We start from the raw sequence: 25,635 nt of genomic DNA, 5'->3' as shown, positions 1-25,635 counted from the left end.
CCCACCACCCCCACCCACCAGCCACCAGGGGCAGCCTCCACCAGGCCCCCACCCATGTCCGACTCATGTCTCCCACCACCCCCACCCACCAGCCACCAGGGGCAGCCTCCACCAGGCCCCCACCCATGTCCGACTCATGTCTCCCAGCACCCCCACCCCCCAGCCACAAGGGGCAGCCTCCACCAGGCCCCCACCCATGTCTCCCACCACCCCCACCCCCCAGCCACCAGGGGCACCCTCCACCAGGCCCCCACCCATGTCTCCCAGCACCCCCACCCCCCAGCCACCAGGGGCAGCCTCAACCAGGCCCCCACCCATGTCTCCCACCACCCCCACCCCCCAGCCACCAGGGGCAGCCTCCACCAGGCCCCCACCCATGTCTCCCAGCACCCCCACCCCCCAGCCACCAGGGGCACCCTCCACCAGGCCCCCACCCATGTCCGACTCATGTCTCCCAGCACCCCCACCCCCCAGCCACCAGGGGCAGCCTCCACCAGGCCCCCACCCATGTCCGACTCATGTCTCCCAGCACCCCCACCCCCCCAGCCACCAGGGGCACCCTCCACCAGGCCCCCACCCATGTCTCCCAGCACCCCCACCCCCCAGCCACCAGGGGCACCCTCCACCAGGCCCCCACCCATGTCTCCCACCACCCCCACCCCCCAGCCACCAGGGGCAGCCTCCACCAGGCCCCCACCCATGTCTCCCACCACCCCCACCCCCCAGCCACCAGGGGCACCCTCCACCAGGCCCCCACCCATGTCTCCCAGCACCCCCACCCCCCAGCCACCAGGGGCAGCCTCAACCAGGCCCCCACCCATGTCTCCCACCACCCCCACCCCCCAGCCACCAGGGGCAGCCTCCACCAGGCCCCCACCCATGTCTCCCAGCACCCCCACCCCCCAGCCACCAGGGGCACCCTCCACCAGGCCCCCACCCATGTCCGACTCATGTCTCCCAGCACCCCCACCCCCCAGCCACCAGGGGCAGCCTCCACCAGGCCCCCACCCATGTCCGACTCATGTCTCCCAGCACCCCCACCCCCCCAGCCACCAGGGGCACCCTCCACCAGGCCCCCACCCATGTCTCCCAGCACCCCCACCCCCCAGCCACCAGGGGCAGCCTCCACCAGGCCCCCACCCATGTCTCCCAGCACCCCCACCCCCCAGCCACCAGGGGCAGCCTTCACCAGGCCCCCGCCCATGTCTCCCAGCACCCCCACCCACCAGCCACCAGGGGCAGCCTCCACCAGGCCCCCACCCATGTCCGACTCATGTCTCCCAGCACCCCACCCCCCAGCCACCAGGGGCAGCCTCCACCAGGCCCCCGCCCATGTCTCCCAGCACCCCCACCCCCCAGCCACCAGGGGCACCCTCCACCAGGCCCCCGCCCATGTCTCCCAGCACCCCCACCCACCAGCCACCAGGGGCAGCCTCCACCAGGCCCCCACCCATGTCTCCCAGCACCCCCACCCCCCAGCCACCAGGGGCACCCTCCACCAGGCCCCCACCCATGTCCGACTCATGTCTCCCAGCACCCCCACCCCCCAGCCACCAGGGGCAGCCTCCACCAGGCCCCCACCCATGTCCGACTCATGTCTCCCAGCACCCCCACCCCCCAGCCACCAGGGGCAGCCTCCACCAGGCCACCACCCATGTCCGACTCATGTCTCCCAGCACCCCCACCCCCCCAGCCACCAGGGGCACCCTCCACCAGGCCCCCACCCATGTCTCCCAGCACCCCCACCCCCCATCCACCAGGGGCACCCTCCACCAGGCCCCCACCCATGTCTCCCACCACCCCCACCCCCCAGCCACCAGGGGCAGCCTCCACCAGGCCCCCACCCATGTCTCCCACCACCCCCACCCCCCAGCCACCAGGGGCACCCTCCACCAGGCCCCCACCCATGTCTCCCACCACCCCCACCCCGCAGCCACCAGGGGCAGCCTCCACCAGGCCCCCACCCATGTCCGACTCATGTCTCCCAGCACCCCCACCCCCCAGCCACCAGGGGCAGCCTCAACCAGGCCCCCACCCATGTCCCCCACCACCCCCACCCCCCAGCCACCAGGGGCACCCTCCACCAGGCCCCCACCCATGTCTCCCACCACCCCCACCCCCCCAGCCACCAGGGGCAGCCTCCACCAGGCCCCCACCCATGTCTCCCAGCACCCCCACCCCCCAGCCACCAGGGGCAGCCTCCACCAGGCCCCCGCCCATGTCTCCCAGCACCCCCACCCCCCAGCCACCAGGGGCAGCCTCCACCAGGCCCCCACCCATGTCTCCCAGCACCCCCACCCCCCAGCCACCAGGGGCAGCCTCCACCAGGCCCCCACCCATGTCTCCCACCACCCCCACCCCCCAGCCACCAGGGGAAGCTTCCACCAGGCCCCCACCCATGTCCGACTCATGTCTCCCAGCACCCCCACCCCCCAGCCACCAGGGGCAGCCTCAACCAGGCCCCCACCCATGTCTCCCAGCACCCCCACCCCCCAGCCACCAGGGGCACCCTCCACCAGGCCCCCACCCATGTCTCCCACCACCCCCACCCCCCCAGCCACCAGGGGCAGCCTCCACCAGGCCCCCACCCATGTCTCCCAGCACCCCCATCCCCCAGCCACCAGGGGCAGCCTCCACCAGGCCCCCGCCCATGTCTCCCAGCACCCCCACCCACCAGCCACCAGGGGCAGCCTCCACCAGGCCCCCACCCATGTCCGACTCATGTCTCCCAGCACCCCCACCCCCCAGCCACCAGGGGCAGCCTCCACCAGGCCCCCACCCATGTCTCCCAGCACCCCCACCCCCCCAGCCACCAGGGGCAGCCTCCACCAGGCCCCCACCCATGTCCGACTCATGTCTCCCAGCACCCCCACCCCCCAGCCACCAGGGGCACCCTCCACCAGGCCCCCACCCATGTCTCCCAGCACCCCCACACCCCCAGCCACCAGGGGCAGCCTCCACCAGGCCCCCACCCATGTCCGACTCATGTCTCCCAGCACCCCCACCCCCCAGCCACCAGGGACACCCTCCACCAGGCCCCCACCCATGTCTCCCACCACCCCCACCCACCAGCCACCAGGGGCAGCCTCCACCAGGCCCCCACCCATGTCCGACTCATGTCTCCCAGCACCCCCACCCCCCAGCCACCAGGGGCAGCCTCCACCAGGCCCCCACCCATGTCCGACTCATGTCTCCCAGCACCCCCACCCCCCAGCCACCAGGGGCAGCCTCCACCAGGCCCCCACCCATGTCCGACTCATGTCTCCCAGCACCCCCACCCCCCCAGCCACCAGGGGCACCCTCCACCAGGCCCTCACCCATGTCTCCCAGCACCCCCACCCCCCAGCCACCAGGGGCACCCTCCACCAGGCCCCCACCCATGTCTCCCACCACCCCCACCCACCAGCCACCAGGGGCAGCCTCCACCAGGCCCCCACCCATGTCTCCCAGCACCCCCACCCCCCCAGCCACCAGGGGCAGCCTCCACCAGGCCCCCGCCCATGTCTCCCAGCACCCCCACCCACCAGCCACCAGGGGCAGCCTCAACCAGGCCCCCACCCATGTCCAGGAACAGAGACTTCCATGCTGTCATGTGTGCAATCTGCACAGGGCTCCCCATGTCACATTCAAACACATGCAACAACCATGCGGTTCACACATTACAGGTCGCACATGCATTACCATGATGTCCCTGCACACATACATGCGTACATGGCCTATGTCACACATGCAGGCAAGTATCAGACAACCAGCACACTGCAACATGCCCTGTCTCACACAGCAATGCTTGGCCACTTACCGCTCAACTCCAGACGGGTCTCCCTCTCAAGGACCTGGCTGTGGAGCGCTGGGTGTGCGCGTTCCAGGACCCTCAACTGGATGGAACTCATGCGGCCCCGGCCCCCCTCCACAAGGCGCCGGGCCTTCATGAGGGTCCTGGACCTCAAGTCCTCCCAGCGCTTCTTGACCTTCTGGATGGTGCGGGTTGCCACCCCCTCCGCGTCCTCTCCCGTCCTTCCCTGTTGGCGTGGGACGATCCGAAGAGGGCATCATACTGCCCCAGGACATGCTCCACCAGGACACCAACTTCGGTGGCAGTGAAGCTGGTGCCCCTCTGCCCCTCTGCCCCTCTGGCCGGGGGTTGCAACTGGTGTCAAATGTGGATGTGCTCGACATGGCAACCCCAGGGGCAGGAGTGGGTGACCAACTGGGTCCTGGGGCTGGGCTGTGGAGCGATGTCATTTGAGTCGGGACTCTTCTGTTCCAGCAGGGGTGGACACAGCAACTGGACCCCTGCAGATGGCTGATGTGCAGGCACCAAATGGCAGGGCACGGTGGCAGCAGGCAGGCAGGCAGGCAGCAGCAGATGGCATGTGGGAGGCTGCTTGGGGCACTGGGGGCCAGTGAAGTGGCCTTCTGGGCAGGAGCGTGGTCTTCCGTGTGTTTTCGCGTGGCCAGCTTCATACAGAGTGATTAGGCACGTGAAAAATCTGCACGCTGCGTGTAATGCGCGTAAGCGCGCGTGAAAAACTGCACGTCCGCGTGTAATAGGAGGAAAGGGCCCATGCATAAGCGTGCGCGCGTGAAAAACTGCACGTCCGCGTGTAATGCGCGTAATCAAACGTGAAAAAGTGCACGTCCGCATGTGACGTGACGCGCGCGTGCGTTTCCCTCAGCACGGGTTAAAGGTGAGCGGGCCCAGCAGTTCGCTGTACGTGCCTTTCGTGGAGACCGACGTGTGTTGCTGCTTCCAGTTGTTTCGCGCGCCATCTACTTCACAGCTCTCAAGGACGTATCTCTTCTTTTGGCGGGGGTATTGGCTATGCGTGTTTTTCTGCATCGCGCTAGTCAGACGGTGAGTCGCAAACGCTCCTTTTCCCACTGCGGGTGCCCCTGTGTATCGCACCCATTTTCGATGTCATCGTAGCCTGCGTGTCCCACGCGTACGCGTTATACGTGTTACTGGGTGCCACCGCGTACTGCGGGAGGTTTAATCCACGCACGTAGGCTGCAGGGTTGCGTGCACGGTTTTACTGCAGTTTTGGGGTGCCTGAGCGTTGCGTGACCCGTCAACACATCACCGGGGTCACATACAGCCTTGCAGGTGCAGGGGGGCTGTTAACATCTTGCTTCCCACCCCCTTCACCCCAATTGCCCAGGTCAATTGTGCTGTACACCTCCCATTGGCACCACTCCATCTGTGCCAGCACTAGTACATCTGTGCCATGGTAGGGAGGCTACCAAAGGTGAGGGGCGCCTCAGCTGGGCGTCCTCCTCGTGGCGGGCGTGGTCGGGGACGTGGCCGTGGTGACCAGGGAGTAGGGGGACTCCAGGGTGTCCAGGGCAGCCACAGAGGGGGAAGAGGCAGGGGTGCGCCACTTGAGCACAATGTTGTTCCATGTGTTGGTGCAGCCATGCCACCACCCCCTGTGGTTCAGGGGGATGCAGCTCCTGCATCTGGCACTGGCACCCGTATGACCCGGCAGTCCATTTCATCGACTGCCACGGGCCCAAGGGTAGCGGTAGCTGCAGGTGCAGTTGTGGACACCGCCACCCAGGCTCGGGGTCTGCCAGCGCAGGCTGCGTTGGCACTTGAAGAGCCCTTGGTAGATCTCCAACAGGCCAGGGGGGAAACCATTGGGGCAGGCCGGGCTGCTCAGACCAAGACACGTGTTCCTGGGGCAGTCATGTCATCTGCTGCCCCGAACAGCCGGGTGTTGGCAAGTGCAGGGGCAGATGCACCCAACAGCACCCCGGTTGTGAGTCTGCCAACCAGGACCGTTGCGGTCAATGACCCTGCCACAGCTGATGTTGCTGCGCAGGGTCCATTAGTGGGCACCCAGCTGCCACTGACACAAGTCAGGCCTTTGGTCATCCGTCCACCTGCCACTCCCTCGGCTCAATCCACCCAACCCACTGGCCATACTGGTCAGGGCGGCATTAGCCAGCCAGGGTCTGCGCCACAGTCCAAGAGGAGGAAGGTTGCATCTGCAGCACAGGCTGGGACCCCACACACAGCCACGACCTCCTGCACGTCGAGGAAGAAGCCTTTCTGTAAGCAGGAACTGGACTTCCTCGTGGACTACGTGCGGGGACACAGCCGTGACATGCTAGTGGGTGCCAATAGTCAGACTACGGCTGCCCAACGTGACACCCACTGGAAGCATGTGGCGGAACATGTCAGTTCATTCGGCCATGAGGTGCGCACGGCGCAGGAGTGCAAAAAGCGCTGGAATGACATCAAGCGCAGCACTAAGGCCAAGCGTGCCCCAAATTACAACTTGACTCTGGTGACTGGCGGTGGGCCTGCACCAGAGGAGGAAGAACTCACTCCGCATGAGGCTCTCGTTGCGGAGTTCATACCACCAGAATTGGTCGAAGGTGTGGGAGAGATGCTGGACTTTGATGCCCAGTCCAGTGAGTGTTGATGCGTAGTTGTTGAGGACGTGTGTGTTTCACTTGTGGGATGTGTTGTGCATGATTGCTGCTATATGTGACCTGTACATGGTTCTGATGTGTAAGTAATGCAATGCCACCGTCATGCATGTCTCCTCTGCCTGCATGCGGGACTCCATGTGGCCATGCTCCCTTGCCCCTCCTCCGCCACTCTGCACCCCAGTTCCACCTTTGCACTGGTCTGCTACATTCTTGCCAATGTGTAGTTTTATGTTCATGTGTCCTGTGTAGATGCTAACTTCCAGCTTAGAAACTGCCAGACATATGCCGTGTGGTACAGCCTTAGTACTCGATGCAGGGCATCCCACTTGTACTGTGCATGGGTCAGATGTCCCGCAGGGACATGAGTGCCCATTCATGCTCCATGTGCATTGCACACATGCCCCTATGTGTCCTTGACTGGATGATCACTGTAATATGAGTCCTTGGTTACATACATTGCCTGCCATATTATCGGCCTCCCCATGTCAACTGTGGCTCAGTCCTGCGTTGCACACATGTTTAGGCTCTGACAATCTGTGTGGCTCACAGGCCTCAGCCTGTTCAATGGCCAATGACTCTGTCCAACTCTTGTCGTGTCTTCTTCACACGTGGCCGGCCTCCGGATCTTCCATCATGTGTCCTGCCCACTGTCCCAGTATCATTTGCAGTGTTGTAATTGAAATCACATTAAGCTGTTGATGCCAGTCAACACTGCTTGTCAATACACAGGTGTATGGTCAGCCTTTTGATACCATGCTAGGCATCCCTGCTTTGGTACTGGGGTGGAGGGGTGCTTGCCTTCTAGACATGGTACACATTGAATACACAATGCACGTGATGTCTGATTTTGACATTGCACTGCCTTCACATTTCCTGGCACACACCATGGAGTGCTTGTACATGTAGGTAGTGAGTGGCGTACACATTTTCTGCACTGCATAGACCCACTTCCATGCAAACTGCCACCTTTCAACAGGTCTGATCACAGAAGCTATTCTAAGTAGACCCAGCATGCATGCAAGGTCATATGTTGTGTGTCACATGTCTGCCAGATGCCTTTGCTGTCGGTGTGTGTGTGTGTGTGTTGTGTGCTTCTGACATGTGTACTGACCTTTTCCTCTCTATTTTTCAGGTGATGACGCAATGGATGCAGAGGATGGTGTTGTCATGCCAGACACAGGGTTGGTAAGACCACATCAACCCGGCACTAGTGGGGGTCGTGGGGTGGTAGGCCACGAAAACCCCCAAGTGCTGCAGTCCATCCTGTCTCTGGCTGCCTATGAGTCCAGCCTTGATGACGACTCTGACGTCCATGTTGAGTTGGATGACCATCAAGTCCATGTGTCAGGGGTGAGTGATTCTGATGTGGACACTCCTCTGTCTGCGACCCCTGCACTGAGGGATCAGACAGTCTTGGTTCCTCCGCCCGTGGTGGATCGGGACGCAGGGTCACCCTCCACACCAGTCACTGATGTGCCTGGGACATCACGTCGACGGGGGCATGTAGTCGTGCAGCCGCAGGCGGTGCCAACACAGCGAGGACCCCCGGTCCTTGGGTCCCGCAGGGGTCAAGCCCGGCAACGCGGTCGCCGCGCGCAACCGCTGTATACTGAGTGGGAGCAAGACATGACTGCCAATTCAGAACGGCAGGGGGCAGCAATGGAGAACATCGCTGACAGCATGGAGCGTGTGGCCCGATCTGTGCTCCCCCCTGCTAGGCAGGTGCTTCTCCAGCAGCAGGCGGCACGGTCCACGGCCCGCTCACTCAGGCTGGGCATGGCGGCCTCAGACAGGGCACGCCAGGCTGAAATGTCGTCTCTGCGTCAAGCAATTGCTGCTCACGCAGAGGCGCACATGGATGCCCTGAGGGAGGAGTATGCCTCCCTCAGATCCACTCTGGGTGTCCTTATGATGTCCCAGAGGCAGCAGGCAGAGGAGAGGTTTGCACAGCTTGAGCGCACCATCTCGGCTGAGCTACAGGCTTGCCGGGAGGTGCAGCGGTTGTCCAGCCAGGCCTTGCAGGAGGAACTCCGTGTTACACGTGCTACCTTGCAAGAGGAAGCACGTGTATCACGTGAGGTCCTGCATGCAGACCTATGTAACATCGCCACACAGAACCAGGCTCACCTGTCCGGCAGACTTGCTGCCGACGAGGGGCAAGCTGCGGCTAGGCGTGGCCAGGCTACTGTGCCACGTCCTCCTTACCAGGATGAGCCAGACTCGGACGACCATCTATCTCCCACATAGGTCGTGCTGTGAAGGCGTTGAGCCCATGGAGGTATTTTTTTTTGGCTCAGCATCATCGCATGTGGATGTTGAGCAGCACCCTGTACCTCCCCCCTCCTGGGTGCCTCCCCTCCCCCCCGGGTCGTATGTGGCCATTTTTGATTTTTCTTTTAGTTTAGTTAGTTAAGTTTCTGTTTGATAGTTAGTTTAAATAGGTAATGTAGGTTTTCCATAGTTAGTGTAATTAGTTAATAGTTGAGTTAGTTTAAAATTTGTAGTCTATTGTGCTTACATGTGACAGTGCGGTGCCTTGTGGTTTTTGAAGGCATCCACTGTCTGTTCCAGCTGGGCCCTTCATGGTTGTCTTGTGTATGTGTTTGCTGCTTGGGTTCCTTGACTCACATATGCCACTCCTGCCTCCCTTATCCATGGGCTCGCAAGGATGGTTCGGTGTAACAGAATTTTACACAAGGGCTTTGGACTGTCATATCTGTGGCATGTCTGGTGCTTTTTGACTTGTGTTGACACCCCTAGTGGGGATGATTTAGGTGTAATTGTCCACTGTTCAGCTTTTGCTAGATGGGGCGTGTCATGATTAATGTGGACATTGATTGCTATGCATTGTGTATTATGTTTCATATCTTTCCTGTACACGTGCTTGTTGCAAATCATGCTGTAGATAGTGTTCCACACTTTGGAGGTGAAAGACGGACTGATGGTGTGATTTGTGATGTGACTCTCTGACATGGTCAAGTAATGAGATGCCTGATGAGACACACACAGATCACTTTGATGCATTAATCATGTGTTTCATGCACTTTCTGCAGGGGGATGAGGCACCAGAGCACCTTTGCCAGCAGACATGGCCCATTGGACGACGTAATTCCTGACCCGTTTGTTGGTGCCCACATGCACATGTGTGCACAAGCAGAGCCACAGTGATTGCAGACCCACATCCTAGAACTGCTGACATGTTCCAAGGAACTCCAGGCAAGGTGAGCATCACAGGGGGGCCACGAGACAGCAAAGCTTGCACCAGGCGAGTTGCACGTGCAGGCTTAGTCACAGCACTGAGGGTGAGCTTAGACAAATATTGGTGTTGAAGCACACAATGCAGCTCAGATGTGTTTGTGGACTGATGGCTGTTGATAGTAGGGTTGTCTGGGACACATGCGGGGGCAGTGGCACATACCCTGCGGTACACCAAGGTTCATTGAGGCACTTGTATCAACCATGTAGCCTTCCAAGACATGGAAAGGGGCAGCTCACAGGGACATACAGCAAGGGACATACTCGGGTGCAGTGCATGTCTATTCCACGTACTTCATGATAAATGCACTGGCAACTTTGTTTTGGTCATGGTGGTACGCAACTTGCTCTCTAGTCATGGCTTGCCATATGGGTCTGTCTGCTTACCCAGGGAACATTGCATGTTGTGTGAATTGTGACACATTGGTGTTCCATTTGCCACGCACCCACCAGCGGCTGACTTACTGCATTGACTGTGAATGACCCGTCACAGGGGTGATGTTATATATGGGTACGAAGCATGGAGCACAGATTGTCTGTTTGTAGAGTTGTATGTTGTTATGGGGCATGTTTTGTGTTGTGTTTTTGTGTAATTGGCACGTACTGGTTGCTGACTGTGTCTCTCTTTGCAGCATTGCAGTGCTCCTGTAACCGGACCTGAGAGTGCGCAGGCAGGAGGCCAGCACTCAAAACCAGAGCTAAGTGTCTTGTTGTATTTTCTTACAAACTGCCCTGCACAGGCTTGCTGGGGAGTGTACTGATGCATGGATGTATGTGTGGTCCTATTTGGTATGTTTTTTACCCTAATCACCCTTGATCCTATGCAATTTCGAAACCTGTACCCTCTACCCGGTGTTCCTGCTTCCCATGCCTATCCAAGCAATGTTCCCTGACCCTCTTTCCCCACTGGGGTTGCGGATGCCTGTGTAAGCCCCGAGCTTGCAGGCGCAAAAAACCCTAGAGGGGGTGGTTGGTTCGTACCACTCCTGAGCCTGGACTACAGAAGGCCATGACAATGATGTCCAAGTTTGTTTGGATTGTGCATGTGTTCATGCAGGTTGTACATTTTCGTGCATTCCCTGGTTTCATGTGTCATTCCTGCTCCCCTCACCTGCCACGCATTCCAGTCATCCAGTGTGTCTACACCTGTCCAGACTGCATATCCCTGAACCTCTTTCCCCACCAGGATCTCAGGGGCCTGTGTGAGTTTGACCTTGCAGGCACCCGGGACATGGTGTGGGTGGTTGTTTCATGAGACTCCAGCGCCTGTACAGGGGATCTGTGACAGTACACATCCATTCATGGTGCATCATCCTATGTCATGTACCACACATGTCTCACATCCTGTCGTGACATTGTTTTGCTGTGCTACCTTGGTTGTTGCATCATTGTGGTAGTACTTGGCCTTTGAGACGTACTGCTATGTCAAGTCATCTACTGGAGGGTGTTTGGGTTCCTTTTCATGCCTTGGATTATGTGATTTTGGAAATGAGTGTGGATTCTGAGGGTTCAGGCATCTCTTTACACACAAGGTGGGAGATGGACACGAAGGGTAAAGGTGATCCTGTGGCCAGGTGGGAATGAGGGTTGGAGGCTCCATGACCCAGGTGCAGTTGTTCAGTGGGTCATGGTCATTTGCGAGGGGGGTGGGGGGTTGTTGTTGATAGTTGCGTTGCCCTGCAGTGTGATGGGAACTCTGACATTGTAATGTTGTTGTCCTATTTACATGTTGTGTTCTGCTGATCAATGCCTGTTCATGTGTTGTGTTTTCCTTTCAGGTGCGAGGGGATAGTAGTGGTTTGACATGCTGGGGTGTACACATGGTGGATGTTCACATGTGATGTGTAGGGAACACTGATAGTCACTTGAGTGCACATGCATATATGGAGTGCATGTCCTTGCAGAACCACACACTTGCACTCGGATGCACTCCATGTACTCCCACCCTTGCATATCCACGTGTACACTGTTTGCCTTCTGGTGCCCACTGTGTCCCGCCAGCACATGTTCTGTGACCGATTATGGTTCGAGTACATGCCTAATTTGATGTTTGATGTAGTCTGTCACTTAGATGTGATGCTCAGGGTGTGCATCACACGCAATGGCTGTTCACTGTGCTGTGCGCTGAGCAGTGTGATGCAGGAGTAGGACATTGCACACATGAGCTGCAGTGTTCATTTTGCAATGCATCATGTGCATATAGCCAGGCATTCATTGTGATGTTACGTCTACGACTGTTGTAATGCATTTGGAATCGACTTATTTTTGGTGGGACATTTTGTTGGTCTGTCATTTCATCGGATTCCGGGTCAGGCATCATTGTCCGATGCCGCTGTACATTTAGGACATGGAAATGTGTACCTTATCGTTACTGGGTCGGTGTATGGGTATTGCTTGCCATGTCATGTTGATGTTTGGGAGGGTTTGACTGACATGACAGTGATGGCCATGGCCTGTTTTGCAGGTGTGTGTGATGCACACCTTGCATGTCCAGGTCATCCGCTTCTCAGAGCAACTAGCTGGGGGTAGGTTTCTCTCCGCAGCAGGGCCCTCCCCCTCAAACAGACTTCCTGACTTGAACTTGAGGGGAACCATCTCCAGTTCTGGAAGCACCTCAAGACCTTCCTCTTTGCTTCTGCTTACTCTCTGCCTCTCCCTTGCAGAATTGTTCACTGGAACTGCACAGGAGCTGCAACTGGGCCACTCTCACCAACCTCGGTCCCTGGCCCAGCCACTGTCCACTTGCACTGCCACCCTGGCAACCCCTGCACTGCAGTACTGTCTCTCTATCCCTACAGCCCTCCCTTCCCAGCACTCGTCTGCACTTACCTTAGCAGTTGCCACCAGGCGACCTATGTATAATTGTTTGGCCTACTTCCCCTGTACTGGACTCCCCCCCACCCTTGCACTTTTCCCTTCCCCCTACCCCTGCACTTGCACAATCACAATGACACCTGGCCTAGTAGTACCGTTCTCTGTGTTCCCTTGTTCCCCCCCCCCTGCCTCATTGTGCCTTGTAATACTTGTGTATGGCTCATGTCATGTCACATGTCATATGTGTGCATTTTGGTTGCACAGGATAGCTTGTGTTTAAGTAGCTAGGGATGCAGACGATGTGGCACTTCCATGGCAACTATCTCAGGGTGGTAGGGTTGTGACAGTTGACTGTCACTTTGTCATCATCGATTGTCACCTGGTATGTGCCAGGCCTGTGTGCACTCCGCAGGGGTGGGAGTTTAGGTGAAAAATGTGGCCACAAGCTGGGTCCGGGCTACCTCGCCACGTGCCCTGTCCCCTCCCATGGGCAGCGCCTGTGCCTGTGGTTGGGGATGTGGGGGCACCACCGTGTCCACCGGGACGCCCTGCCGTGTTGCAACATTGTGCAGGACACATGCTGCCACAATGATCCTGCACACAACTGCTGGTGCATAGAGTAGTTGCCCACCAGAGCGGCCAAGGGAGCGGAAACATGACTTGAGCACTCCGAATGTGCGCTCCACTATGCCCCTGGTTGCAATATGGGCAGCGTTGTATCTTACCTGGGGTGGTGTGGTGGGGTTCCGGATTGGCGTCATCATGTGGTTGCTCAGAGGGTAGGCACTGTCCCCTGGGGAGGTGATAATTGTTCAGATTATTAGGGTTGGTATATTTGTCTGTGTGTGACTTGCATGCATGTGCAAGGGCATTTGTACTCACCTAGGAGCCATGTGTCGCCATGCTGCCCAGCTTCCAGGGCCCGGCTCAGGGCGGACATTCTGTATATGAAACTGTCATGGGTAGAGCCAGGGTAGTTTGCATACACAGAGGTGATGATTCCCTTTGCATCGCATACCACCTGTACATTGATGGAATGCCAGTGCTTGCGGTTTCGGTAGATGTGCTCAGTGGCCCTAGGTGGACGTAGGGCCACATGGGTGCAATCTATGGCACCGAGCACTTTGGGGAAGTGTGCCACCCTGAAAAAATCCAGGACAACGGCCTGCCTTTCTGCGGGTGTTCTGGGCATGTATATGTGCCTGCAGACTGAGGGGCGCGCTGTCATGATTGCCAGTACCTGGTGTAGGCAGCGTGACTGCGTGGCCTGTGAGACCCCCCCCACTATGGCAGTGGTCCGCTGAAACGACCCAGTGGCCAAGAAATGCAAGACATTGAGCAGCTTCTCCAAGGGGCTCAATGCTTGGGAGCAAAGGGTGGGGGATGTGAGGTCATCTTCCCACTCCCTGACCAGGTCTAGGATGATATGGGGTGGAAACCTATACCTGCCGTAGACCTGGTCGTCAGGCATCCCAAAAAGGCCTGTCCGTGGTGCAAAAATGCGTGCTCTGGCTATTCTCCTCCTCCTGCGGTGTCCCACAATCACTGCAGCAACAAATGGGGCATTCATCGTCGCTGTATATACGCGTTTGTTGTTTGCGCGCACTTTTATGCTGTGCGCGGGCGCGGGACGCCTCCGTGTGGGCGGACTCGTTGGTTTCCCGTATTCGGGTGTCATCGCGTGTGATCGGAGGGGAGCGAGCGTACACGCGATTGGCCTGGGTACGTGTGTTTCGGGGTGCGCGGGAAGTTCCACACGCAATTGGCCTGGGTACGTGTGTTTCGGGGTGCGCGGGTAGTTCCACACGCGATTGGCCTGGGTACGTGTGTTTCGGGGTGCGCGGGAAGTTCCACACGCGATTGGCCTTGGTACGTGTGTTTCGGGGTGCGCGGGTAGTTCCACACGCGATTGGCCTGGGTACGTGTGTTTCGGGGTGCGCGGGAAGTTCCACACGCGATTGGCCTGGGTACGTGTGTTTCGGGGTGCGCGGGTAGTTCCACACGCGATTGGCCTGGGTACGTGTGTTTCGGGGTGCGCGGGTAGTTCCACACGCGATTGGCCGGGTTACGTGTGTTTCGGGGTGCGCGGGTAGTTCCACACGCGATTGGCCGGGGTACGTGTGTTTCGGGGTCCCGTGAACTTTCACACGCGATTGGTTGGGATCCACGTGTGTACTGTCATCACGTGCAATGAGGGATACTCCCTCGCACGTCACGTCACAGACGCGCTCACGCGCTGAGGGCCTTTGGTCCAATGAAAATGCGTATGCGTGCAGACGCGCTTACGCGCTAAGGGCCTTTCCTCGAATTACACGCTGACGTGCAGAATTTTCACGTGCCAAATCACTCCGTATCAAGCTGGCCACGCGTAAGCACACGGAAGACCACGCTCCTGCCCAGAAGGCCGAACTACTGCCCCCCAGAGCCCCGAGCACGCTCCCACCTGCCATCTGCTGCTGCCTGACTGCCTGCTGCCCACGTGCCCTGCCATTTGCTGCCTGCACATCAGCCAGGGGTGCTGTTGGTGTGACCACCCCTGCTGGAACCAAAGACTCCCGACTGGGATTCCATCGCTCCACAGCCCAGCCCCAGGACCCAGTTGCCCACCCACTCCTGCCTCTGGGGTTGTCATGTCGGGGCAAACTCCATCTGTGACCACTGACAACCCCCGGCCAGAGAGGCAGAGGGGCACCAGCTTCAGTGCCACCGAAGTTGGTGTCCTGGTGGAGCAAGTCCTGGGGCAGTATGATGCCCTCTTCGGAAGTTGCCGCGCCGACAAGGAAGGACGGACTCGGATCTGGACTGACATCGTGACTGCCATCAACGCGGAGGGGGTGGCAGTCCGCGACTTCCAACATGTCAAGAAGCGCTGGGAGGACTTCAGGTCCAGGACCCTGACCAAGGCCCGGCGCCTCTTGAAGGCAGCGGATGCCAAGGGGCGCCGGGCCACTTGTCGGAAGAACAGATGAGGGTCCTGGAACACATATCCCCAGCGCTCCACGTCCAGGTCCTTGAGAGGCAGACCCGTCTGGAGTCGAGCGGTGAGTGTACATGCATCCTGATTGTGAGCAGTGCGTGTGGTGATTGTTCAGTAGTGTGCAGGTTGCACATCTGTTTGTATGGGGTCGAGTATGGGTGCGGGTGTACAGGGCCGTGGGGCTGACACATGCGAGGGCTGTAATGTGTGAGACATGGATGGTGCCTGTGTGTGTGGGCTTGCATGCCAAATGCAGTTGTGTGGGCACACAAGTTTGTATGAATGTGTATGTGAGTAGACATGTCCGTGATGTCACGCATGTATGTTGTTTTCAGCTGATTGTATCAGCGCTGTGTACATGTGCATGTGTGTGTATTTGACAAGGGTGCAACAGTGATGCAACATGGATGCATGTGACAGCTTTAAGTGGATGCCTGATGGGCAGATGTGACATGGATGCCCGTCTGAACACTGCGACACTTAGCAGAGGTGTACACATGCATGCAAGTGTGGTGGTGTGTGTACATGTGTGGTGCACTTCCTGTGTTGCATGTGATGTCTGGCTCACCTTTGGCTGCTGATGCTGTTGTATGTGTATGAATGGTGTTGGCAGTTGCAACATGGCTGTAGTATGGCTCGTGTGTGCAAGTTGTAATGACATGTGTGTTGGGGATTGTGATGACATGTCAGAGGTTTGCCAATGCCACTCATGTACAACTGTCATGTGTGTATGTGTACATTGTACAGTGCCCTGATGCCTGTGTTTTGTTTCTCCCTGTCTGCAGCGTCAACTGATGAAGAGGGCGGAGAAGGTGCTGTGGAGCACAGCGGCGGGGATCCGACCGCCAGCCGGAGACGCAAGGCCCGGCTCCCCTCCCAGGTTGTCATCTCGTCGAGGAGTGAGGAGTCCGGTGCCGCGTCCCAGGCCGCAGCTGCCGGGGGGAGGTCCAAGAGGCGGAGGTTGCAGTTGGACTCCTCGGCAGCAGAAGGGGCAGCTGGGACCCCACAGGGCCCAACGGGGGAAGATGGCACAGAGTCATCCAGGTTGGTGGGGGGTTTGGTGGAGGAGGAGGCCGTGCAAGCACCGGAGACGGGGTCTGGGGGTGGGGATCCCACTGGTGCTAGTGGTGCAGTGCAGGACCAGGGACAGGAGGCAGCACAGGCCGCCGCAGAGGTGCCTGTGTCTGCAATCCTGTCCCTGATCCTGTCCCTGCATCATCTTGCACCAGCAGGGATGCCCATGTCCAGACCAGTTTTCAGGCAGGGGATGAGCTGACGTCAACTGGCCTTCCTCTGCCTGCGGACGTGGCTATCCAGGCCCGGGTTGAGCCTGTCCTGGCTGGAGTGGCGTTGCGTCAACGGGCCATGCGAGGTGACCTGCAGTCTTTTCATGAAGAGACTGCAGGTCATCTCGAATGGCTCGTTGACCACGTCAGCCTCCTGGGACAGGTCACCCAGGCCGGATTCCTCCGTCTGATGGGGCTTGCCACGACCCCCTCCTCAGCTGGACCCCCTACGCGCCAGTCGTCCTCTGTGCCATCTTCCCACCCATCAGTCACCTGGTTGCCCTGTGGAGCTGCCTCTGACGGTGCGGCCAGGCTGGTGGAGGAGGCATCCCTGCCACAGTCGGGAGTCGGACGTCCAGCAGGGGTGGCCACGTCAACGACTGCACCCCAGCCGGCGGAGGATGTGCAGGCAGCAGGAGGCAGTGCAGGGGCAGAGGCACAGCAGCAGCAGCACCATGGTGGGAGCCATGAAGGCTCGGGGCCTTCGACATCGGAGGGGCAGGCATCGGCCGGAGGGCAGGAGGACCCAGGACAAAAAGTGTCTTCCGTGTGGCAGCGGTTGGGCCACGCCATAGATGCGGAGCGGCAGCGGGCGGAAGAGGCACGGCTCTCAATGGTCAGGGCGGAGAACTCCATGCAGAGGGCCCTGAGGCGGGTCGAGTGCCTCGAGGCAATCCGCAGGGCTTTGGAGGTGGACACGTCGACGGCCCTGCGGACCCTCGGGGCCATGGAGGAGGACCGCCTCCGGGACATTGAGGAGGAGTTCGATGATGCCCTGGCCCGGCACATCCAGAAGTGAGCCGTGGAACTAGCCCGCTGCCCTTGTACATAGTTATGTAGGTAGTGTTAAGTTTCATTTTTGTTTTTATTTCATTTGGACCTTTTGGACATTGGCCACATTTTTGTATATAGTTTTTTTTATTAGTTAGTGTAGTTAGTTAGGTTTCCTTTATTTTGTTGGGATGATGGACCCTGGATTCTTGCATTGTACATAGTTGTGGACTTGTACATACTTTCTTTTTTAACATTATCCATGGATCAATGGCTTATAATTTTTTTTTCACATTGGATTTTGTTTGGTGGACATTGACTTTGTACTACATTACTTTGGATTTCTATATTCTTTAATATTTTCTTTATTTTGAACGGACATGCTTCTTTTCATTTTTTTCCATTCACATTTCTGTTTCTTCATTTTTGTTTCTATTCATCTTTCCTTTAATACATTATTTATTTGTTGCACTTCAATGTGTGGTGTCTCATTGTTTTCATGCATTTCATGTTATGTGTTTTGAGAATCACTGACACCCATTGGGTGTATGTGAGGGACATGTGTTTGTTTTGGAACTTGCAATTGGTGTTCTGTGATGTAATTGCAGAATATGAGTGGGTGGATGCAATACTCGGGTGGGTGTTTTGCATTTGGGGGCTGACCATAGAGACCAGGGATCTGGACTGTGATGACATGTTGGGTGGGGAACATGAGTTGGACATGGGTGGGGGCCTGCTGGAGGCTGCCCCTGGTGGCTGGGGGGTGGGGGTGGTGGGAGACATGGGTGGGGGCCTGGTGGAGGGTGCCCCTGGATGCTAGGGGGTGGGGGTGCAGGGGGACATGAGTGGGGGCTGGTGGAGGGTGCCCCTGCACTGCTGGGGGGTGGGGGTGGTGGGAGACATGAGTGGGGGCCTGGTGGAGGGTGCCCCTGGATGCTAGGGGGTGGGGGTGCAGGGGGACATGAGTGGGGGCCTGGTGGAGGGTGCCCCTGGATGCTGGGGGGTGAGGGTGCAGGGGGACATGTGTGGGGGCCTTGTGGAGTGTGCCCCTGCACTGCTGGGGGGTGGGGGTGGTGGGAGACATGTGTGGGTGCCAGGTGGAGGGTGCCCCTGGATGCTAGGGGGTGGGGGTGCAGGGGGACATGAGTGGAGGCCTGGTGGAGGGTGCCCCTGCACTGTTGGGGGGTGGGGGTGGTGGGAGACATGTGTGGGGGCCTGGTGGAGGGTGCCCCTGGATGCTGGGGGGGTGGGGGTGGTGGGAGACATGAGTGGGGGCCTGGTGGAGGGTGCCCTGCACTGCTGGGGAGTGGGGGTGATGGGAGACATGAGTGGGTGCCAGGTGGAGGGTGCCCCTGGATGCTGGGGGGGTGGGGGTGGTGGGAGCCATGGGTGGGGGCCTGCTGGCAGGTGCCCCACAGTGCTGGGGGGTGGGATACATGAGTGGGGGCCTGGTGGAGGGTGCCCCTGGTGGCTGGGGGGTGGGAGTGGTGGGAGACATGGGTGGGGGCCTGGTTGAGGCTGCCCCTGGTGGCTGGGGGGGTGGGGGTGCTGGGAGACATGAGTCGGACATGGGTGGGGGCCTGGTGGAGGCTGCCCCTGGTGGCTGGAGGGTGGGGGTGGTGGGAGACATGGGTGGGGGCCTGGTGGAGGCTGCCCCTGGTGGCTGGGGGGTGGGGGTGGTGGGAGACATGAGTGGGGGCCTGGTGGAGGGTGCCCCTGGATGCTGGGGGGTGAGGGTGCAGGGGGACATGAGTGGGGGCCTGGTGGAGGGTGCCCCTGGATGCTGGGGGGTGGGGGTGGTGGGAGACATGAGTGGGGGCCTGGTGGAGGGTGCCCCTGGATGCTAGGGGGTGGGGGTGCAGGGGGACATGAGTGGGGGCCTGTTTGAGGCTGCCCCTGCACTGCTGGGGGGTGGGGGTGGGGGGAGACATGGGTGGGGGCCTGCTGGAGGCTGCCCCTGGTGGCTGGGGGTGCAGGGGGACATGCGTTGGTGGGCAGTAGTGCTAGTTGATATGTGGGTTGGCTGGCTCAATCGCGTGTGGAACTTCCCGCGCACCCCTGAAATCCACGTACCCGGCCAAATCGCGTGTGGAACTTCCCGCGCACCCCTGGAATCCACGTGCCCGGCCAAATCGCGTGTGTCACTTCCCGCGCACCCCCGAAATGCACGTACCCCGCTCAATCGCGTGTGGAACTTCCCGCGCACCCCTGGAATCCACGTGCCCGGCCAAATCGCGTGTGTCACTTCCCGCGCACCCCCGAAATACACGTACCCCGCTCAATCGCGTGTGGAACTTCCCGCGCACCCCTGGAATCCACGTGCCCGGCCAAATCGCGTGTGTCACTTCCCGCGCACCCCCGAAATACACGTACCCCGCTCAATCGCGTGTGGAACTTCCCGCGCACCCCTGAAATCCACGTACCCGGCCAACTCGCGTGTGGAACTTCCCGCGCACCCCTGGAATCCACGTACACGGCCAAATCGCTTGTGGAACTTCCCGCGCACCCCTGGAATCCACGTACCCGGCCAAATCGCGTGTGGAACTTCCCGCGCACCCCTGGAATCCACGTACCCGGCCAAATCGCGTGTGGAACTTCCCGCACACCCCCGTAATACACGTACCCCGCTCATTCGCGTGTGTAACTTCCCGCGCACCCCCGGAATACACGTACCCCGCTCAATCGCGTGTGTCACTTCCCGCGCACACCCGGAATGCACGTACCCCGCTCAATCGCGTGTGTCACTTCCCGCGCACCCCCGGAATACACGTACCCCGCTCATTCGCGTGTGTAACTTCCCGCGCACCCCCGGAATACACGTACCCCGCTCAATCGCGTGTGTCACTTCCCGCGCACACCCGGAATACACGTACCCCGCTCAATCGCGTATTTTACTTCCCGCGGCGCCACTTTTTTGATGCGCTGGGACTCTACCGCCTGCCTTCGTGTGGCGGACGTGTTTCAGCTTGTGCGCGGCTTTGGCTGTGCGTGGGTTTGCCCTATTCCATTCCATGAATACGTGTGGTTCGTGTGCGTGTGGGCGTTACCTCTGCTTCTGTGCAGTGCATCCCCAGTTACGCCCTTATTTTCGCGTGTTGTTCCCCATTCCGCGCGTTACGCCCCATGTCCCGCCCACTTTCTGCTGTGTGCGCTGAGGTTGTGCGCTTTCACTGTGCGCGTTGCGCACCGTCGCGCACGCCTTTCGCGATGTTGCAGTGACTTGTGCGCCATACACGGGTTTGGCGCACATCCCGCGGTGAACACGCGCAGGGACTTCCATGAATCGCACGCGTGCGCGTGCGCCTGTTTTTTTCCGCTTGCGCCTGCTTGCGCCTACTTGCGCGTAGATTTTCGGCGCACGTTTGTTCCATGAATCGGCCCCAAAGTAACAGGTAATAAACAAAAAAAATCAAATGAAAGGTGAAATCCAAAAGAACGGGTGCAAAGACAATCAAAATGGAAATCAAAATCAAACACATTGCCCCATGGTCCAAATAATAAAATGTAAAATATCCACAAACTATGTACAAAGATGATTGTCCCGGTCCAATATCCCTAAAAACCATAAAATGAAACCTACCCAAAACCTAACTAATGCTAACTATATACAAAAAACGTGGGCCATTGTCCAATCAACCCAAATAAAAAAAAATAAGGGAAACCTACTATCTACATAACTATATACAAAGGCGGCGGGCCAGTCCTGCGGCTCACTGAGAGATGTTATGGGCCAGGGCATCATCGAACTCCCTTTCTATCTCCCCGAGGCGTTCATCCTCAATGGCCCCGAGGGCCCGCAGGGCTGACGCAGTGTCCACCTCCAAGCCCCTGCGGATCTCCTCGAGGCACTCGGCACGCCTCAGGGCCCTCTGCATGGAGTCCACCGCCCTGACCATAGCGAGCCGCCCCTCTTCTGCCCGCCGCCTCTCCGCATCTATTGCGTGGCCTAACCGCTGCCACACGGAAGACACATTCTGTCCAGGGTCCTCCTGCCCTCCAGCCGACGGCTGCCCCTCCGATGTTGATGGCCCCGAGCCATGATGCCTCCCACGTCGCTGCCGCTGCCTCTGCAGCCACTGCCTCTGCCAGCACAACGGCATCCAGGCTGATGGTATCCACCGACGCCGTCGTGCACGTGCCCTGCCTGATGATGCCGGCACATCCTCCACCTGCAGGGGTCCAGTTGCCATGGTGTCCACACCTGCTGGGCCACCGACTCCCGACTGTGGCAGGGATGGGATCCCCACTGAGCCGGCTGCATTGGTTGGGGCAGGTCCACAGGGGGCCCTGGTGTCAACTGGGCCGGAAGACGGCAAGGAGAACGACCGGCGCATACTTTCCACAGAGGAGGAGATGGCCGACACATTGGCCATCACCTGCTGAAAACCCGCAGCAATGGCAGATCCCAACTGGGCCACGTCGGCACGGTGCTCTTCGTGATGATGTGCGTTCTCCTCCCGGGAAGCATGCACGTCATCACGAATGACCCCCGTGCGCAACGCGACCCCAATCAGGACCTTTTCCATGCGCCCACGGGTCCCCTCGTCCGCAGGTGGAGGGGAGTCAGATGACATAGACACCCCCTCCACCTGCGGACGGGCCTGGGACGGGGCTTCCATGCTGGTGCATGGTGGTGCACTCACAGGGTCAGGGACAGCGACATGCACAGGCACCTCCACGGCGACCTGTGCTGCCTCCTGCCCCTGGCCCTGGACTGCACCACTTGCACCAGCAGGGATGCCCCCACCAGGCCTCAGGTGCGCCTCAGTCTCGGCCGCCTCCTCCTCTGTAGAAACCACCAACCTGGATGGCTCCTTGCCCTCTTCCGCTGTAGCTGGCCCCTGTGGGGGCTCACCCACCCCTTCCGCCGCAGCCGTGGGGGCATCCCCGCCGTCTACCTCCACAGCGCCGTCTCCGCCCTCTCCATCACTAGCCGCTGCATAGAGGGAGACATAGAACACAAGCATCAGGGCACTGTACAATGGTCCCCTACACAGGAAGCAATATCAGATGACTGGCAATGGTAAAGTACACTTCTATCATGTCCCTCCACAACACATGGGTCAGGCAATACACACACGCAACACCCATGGTCCATGGCATGCACATCAACATACATGTCCACTGCACTCTTCGAAAGTACGAGGTCATGGAATGCACATGCATCATTGGTCATGCAAATCACACGCACACACTTCACCTCGGTCACATCCATGTGGACTCGTACATCACAAACACAGTGGATACAAGGATGATTAGTCAGCATCAGTGAATCTGTACAGTGTCACAGACATGTGTCATGCATCCATGCCATTCAAAAGTCACAGACATGCAGGTCAAGCACACCGACCTCGACACCATACATGTACCTGGCATCAGCATCCATCCCTCACCCACACCCATGTCCACGAACATACACTTGCATGCTCACATGTGTCCAATCTGCATAGGCCTCCTCAGGTTGCATAGCAACACATACAACAACCATGTGATCCACAAATTACTGGTCGCACATGCATCGCCATGACAACACTGCACACATACATGCCTACAAGGCCCATTCCACACATACAGCATCACATAACCAGCACACTGCAACATGCACTGTCTCACACAGCAATGCCTGCACACTTACCGCTCAACTCCAGACGGGTCTCCCTCTCAAGGACCTGGGAGTGGAGCGCTGGGTGTATGCGTGCCAGGACCCTCATTTGGATCGAACTCATGTGGCCCCGGCCCCCCTCCACGAGGCGCCGGGCCTTTGAGAGGGTCCTGGACCTGCAGTCCTCCCAACGCTTCCTGACATGTCGGTTGTCGCGGACTGCCACCCCCTCCGCGTTGATGGCAGTCACGATGTCGTCCCAGATCCGAGTCCGTCCTTCACAGTTGGCGCGGCTACTTCCGAAGAGGGCATCATACTGCCCCAGGACTCTCTCCACCAGGACCCCAACCTCGGTGACACTGAAGCTGGGGCCCCTCTGCCTCTCTGGCTGGGGGTTGCCAGTGGTGCCAGATGTTTCAGTGCCCGACATGGCAACCCCAGAGGCAGGAGTGGGTGGGCAACTTGGTCCTGGGGCTGGGCTGTGGAGTGGTGTTCTTCCAGTCGGGAGTCTTCCGTTCCAGCAGGGGTGGACACAGCAACTGTACGCCTGCAGATAGCTGATGTGCAGGCACCAAACGGCAGGGCACGGTGGCAGCAGGCAGGCAGGCAGCAGCAGATGGCACGTGGGAGGCTGCTCGGGGCACTGGGGGGGCAGTAACTCGGCCTTCTGGGCAGGAGCGTGGTCTTCCGTGTGTGAACGCGTGGCCAGCTTGATACGGAGTGAATTGGCACGTGAAAATCATGCACGTCTGCGTGGAATCCGAGGAAAGGCCCTCAGCGCGTAAGCACGTCAGCACGCGTATGCGATTTCATTGGTCCAAAGGGCCAGGCGCGTAAGCGCGCCTATGACGCACGGGTGTTTCCCAACCCACGTGAAAAAAATACACGTGCCGCGCGAGAGCGTCAGCACGCGTACGCGATTTCATTGGTCCAAAGGGCCAGGCGCGTAAGCGCGCCTATGACGCACGGGTGTTTCCCAACCCACGTGAAAAAAATACACGTGCCGCGCGAGAGCGTCAGCATGCGTACGCGATTTCATTGGTCCAAAGGGCCAGGCGCGTAAGCGCGCCTATGACGCACGGGTGTTTCCCAACCCACGTGAAAAAAATACACGTGCCGCGCGAGAGCGTCAGCACGCGTACGCGATTTCATTGGTCCAAAGGGCCAGGCGCGTAAGCGCGCCTATGACGCACGGGTGTTTCCCAACCCACGTGAAAAAAATACATGTGCCGCGCGAGAGCGTCAGCACGCGTACGCGATTTCATTGGTCTAAAGGGCCAGGCGCGTAAGCGCGCCTATGACGCACGGGTGTTTCCCAACCCACGTGAAAAAAATACACGTGCAGTACGTGACCCGGCACGTCTAAATATACACGTGAAAACATCCTACAAGCTCAGTGCAAAGATGAACATACCGTTCCTAGCAGCAGTGGCTGTGGGTTACCAAAGGAGGAGGAGGAGGAGAGTCAGGGCCAGAATTTTCTCACCCAGAACCAGCCTATTCGGGATGCCTGATGACCAGGTGTATGGGAGGTACAGGTTTCCAGCACACATCATACTGGACCTGGTCAGTGAGTGGGAGGATGACCTCACATCACCCACCCTGTGCTCCCAAGCACTCAGCCCCCTGCAGAAGGTCCTGAATGTACTGCACTTCTTGGCCACTGGATCTTTTCAGCGGACAAGTGCCATAGTGGGTGGTGTGTCACAGGCCACGCAGTCACGCTGTCTACACCAGGTCTTGAACATCATCACTGCACGGCCATCAGTCCGCAGGCACATATATCTCCCCAGGACTCCTGCAGAAAGGCGGGCGTGCATCCAGGAATTCTATGGTGTGGCTCAATTCCCCAAAGTGCTTGGTGCAATTGACTGCACCCATGTGGCTCTACGTCCCCCCAGGGCAACAGAGCACATCTACAGAAACCGCAAGCACTGGCATTCCATCAACGTGCAAGTTGTATGCAATGCCAAGGGAATCATCACATCAGTATATGCCAACTATCCCGGGTCCACCCACGACAGCTTCATCTACAGAATGTCTACCCTAAGCCGGGACCTAGAGGCAGGCCGGCATGGAGATACATGGCTGCTTGGTGAGCATGAATGCCACTGCACATGCATGCATGTCAGAAACAGGGTCATGTCACAACACCACTAATGATACCCATCACCACCTCCGCAGGGGACAGTGCCTACCCTATCAGCCCCCACATGATGACCCCAATCCGGAACCCCACCACGCCACCCGAGGTAAGGTACAACACAGCCCACATTGCAACACGGGGCATAGTGGAGCGCACATTCGGAGTGCTGAAGTCACGCTTTCGCTCCCTTGACCGTTCTGGCGGGCAGCTGTTATATGCTCCCCCACTAGTGTGCAGGATCATAGTGGCAGCATGTGTCCTGCACAACGTTGCAACACGCCGGGGCCTGCCCGTGGACATGGTGGTGCCCCCACATCCACAACCACATGCAGGCCCGCTGCGCATG

This window comes from Ambystoma mexicanum, chromosome 4q (assembly GCF_040938575.1).
Source record: "Ambystoma mexicanum isolate Mex_15411 chromosome 4q, UKY_AmexF1_1, whole genome shotgun sequence".
Lineage (NCBI taxonomy): Eukaryota > Metazoa > Chordata > Amphibia > Caudata > Ambystomatidae > Ambystoma > Ambystoma mexicanum.
This window is presented reverse-complemented; position numbering follows the sequence as displayed.